Below are 3281 nucleotides of genomic sequence, written 5' to 3' on the forward strand. Positions count from 1 at the left end.
CTGAATCCAAATTCATGAGTTTGACTTTCATTTCTGTCACTTACTAGTGAGCTACATTAATTCTTCTTACTTTTTACTGCCTTGCTTATTCCTTGTAATGGGGATTATAATAAACACCACTTACCCAGTGAAGTTATTTCGTGTATTAAATGACATAATACCTCTCACACACATAGTGAGGGACCAAACATGATGGCTATTTTTCTTATTTTCACACCAGCTCACCAAGGCAAGTAAAGCAAAAGCATTTATCCCACTTAAAGGCAACTTAATCCCCCCACCTGTGTCCCCCAGCCCACCCACTTCTCATTTTTCAAAGACCCTGCTTCTTTCTATACTTCTCACTTTTCTCTTTTCTGAGAAAACTTGACTTTCAATGTATATTGTATGATATCCTTAAACTTCATCAATCTCAATTTTTCACCAGTAAACAACTCCTTGCTTAGACCATGAGAATTGATGTTCCTAATGAATTTTACCTATCCTCTCTATTCTTGCCTTTTCCTGCTTCAAATAATCCTAAATAAACTACCTTTGGGGTGAAAAGGTAATCCTTTGAAAATTCCTATGTCTGGTATAAGTTCATATCCAACGTCTTGATCCTATAACATCTCTCGTTCCAACCCCCTAACATAACTTCTTTCTTAACCTTCTTTTATTTTTCTCTGTTTCATTGGAGAAGACTCATTCATTTTCTTGGCTTCAGTGATAATCTCTATGAGGAAAACTCAAAAAAATTCTATCAAGGGACCTGACCTCTCTCTGATCCAACTTTTCATTGAATGGTTTATCAAAAATATTTTTAAAAGATATTTACTCCAAACACAAAGTTTTCACTCAGATTTAGCCTTTTTTTCTAATTTACCTGTCCCTGTTAATCGTGTTTCCATTGTCCCCGCCCCTCAGATCTGAAGCTGTAAAGATACGTTTGATCAATTCCTCTTATTTATTCACTATATTCTGTAAATATAGAGAACTCCATAGTTTTACTTATAAATTTTTATTTATTTTATCTATTTTATTTTTTATAAATTTTTTTCTTCACCTTCTTCCTAGCTCCACAGTTATGGGCCACATTTCAACCATAGTCAAATGACAGTTAAAGCCCTTTCGTTAGCTTTTCCAGGATTTCTGTTGCTTTCTCATCCAAGTTTTCTGATTATAATTAACATCCAAAAGAAATAATTACATGGGTTTTCATCTTAATGAATCCCTGACTGAAAGCCTAAATGTCCATCATCATTACCAGACCAAATATAAAATACAGTGATGTGTTTTCAGATTTCCCATTACCCAAAAAAGACCAACATAAAATGCTCATAACTCATTACTTTGTAACACTTCTGTTCTAAAGTTTACCTCCTTCATGCTCCCCCAAAACATGTTGCAGTATTCTTCACTCATATCTGCAAATGTTATATGAGGATACGTCTTTCCTACCACCAAAACAAATTCAACCACTCTGTATCAGTCAGCTTTGTATAAGTCATAGTAGAGTAAGAAGCAATCCCTAGTTCTTAGTAGTTTACAACAACAACCACAACAACAACAAAAATTCTCACTCGCGCTGCTCTAATATCAGTAGCTCTGTGATTCTCTACATAATCTCAATTCTGACCTCAAATTGAGAGAGCAGTCTCACCTGGGACAATGACATTCTTCTTGTGGAAGTAATGTTAAACAAAATGGTAGGGGTTGTTAAAGCTTTTGCTCTAATTGCAACATTTCACATCAGTTCACATTCCTCTGGACAAAGCAAGCCACTAGGTGACACCTGATGTCACTAAACTGGTCTACAACTGAAGGGTTGTGATGTTTGCTTATTACATGAAAAGGATGCCTTTTCACATTAAAAGACAGAGGAAATCCCATGGCCAAGCCTGATATCATAGAATTAGGATGTACTTCCAAAAAGAGGAGCAGCTAACCTTTTGAAAATGTATAAAGGCTACTGCAGTTTACTCTGCTTGTCACAAATATTGACTTTCCACTCTTTTGTCCATCAAAAATGCCCACAAAATATACTCATGTCCTCCTCAAGAAAGAAAACTCAGGGGCGCCTGGGTGGCTCAGTGGTTTAGGCCGCTGCCTTCGGCTCAGGTCATGATCTCAGGGTCCTGGGATCGAGTCCCGCATCGGGCTCTCTGCTCAGCAGGGTGCCTGCTTCCCTCTCACTCTCTCTGCCTGCCTCTCTGCCTACTTGTATCTCTCTCTGTCAAAATAAATTAAAAAAAAAGAAAGAAAACTCAACATATAAGATCAACATATTAATATTATGATATTCTATATCTATATCAGATCAGAACATGGTTGCTCTTGATTTACATATTTAAGAACCAAAAAGACAAATTATATGTCCACCACATACCCTATGGTAGTACAGGGGCATTAAAATACTCAGAAATATTTACATTTGGAAAGGAAAAAAATAAGCAGCATATGGCAGTGATGGGCCAATAGTAATGTTCAAAAGTAGCTAGAGATAAGTTATGAGGCATGCTATCCTGGACAGGAAGTGAGTTCTGAATCGATTCCGAGGTCTACTCCTTTAGAGCAGCTCCCTGGTGTGCTGTTCCCTGTATTCTCCAGGCCACACGGATATGCTGCTTTTAAGAATTTATGGAGTACTAGTAATAAGTGTTATCACAATTTGTGTGTTTATTTTAAACATTCTGATCTTATTTCATATACATTAATATCATCCTTCTAAAAAATGTGTAACTCCTTAAATTAGAGGGACTGAATCTTAACAGTGTTGCCAATGCATAAGAATGCATGTATGTAGTAGCAGTTAGGGCAAATTACTAGAAGTAATATAAAAAGACATGACCATTTGATTCAAGCTGGCCCTTCCTGAAGATAAGTTAGTCCACCAAATGGAGTTCCAAAAGTCACAACTTTATAAGAATTATGTACATAACAAAGGGTGCAAATGTGTATATAATAGGCTGATATCGTTTTTTAAGTGCAGACATGGCTTTTTGACCATAGTTCTCTTGATTTCATGCATCTTTTTTAGACCCTGGGTTTTGTTTATGTTTTTATTAAGGAGATGTTATTGGTGCCAGGAAGTCTAAGCAGCAGTCAGTAAAACACTAACAGCTAGTTTTCCCTGCACCTTCCAGACCCTCACACTATATATCCAGGGCTACGTTTCTAGATTGGGGAAATTATATTCTACCCTTCACTGTAACCAAGTTGTCATGAGACTCTTTAAGTAGACATAATTGACTGTTTCAAATATTTTACTGTTTGTATAAAAATTTCATTAATTATTAAAG

This window comes from Meles meles, chromosome 16, assembly GCF_922984935.1.
Source record: "Meles meles chromosome 16, mMelMel3.1 paternal haplotype, whole genome shotgun sequence".
NCBI lineage: Eukaryota > Metazoa > Chordata > Mammalia > Carnivora > Mustelidae > Meles > Meles meles.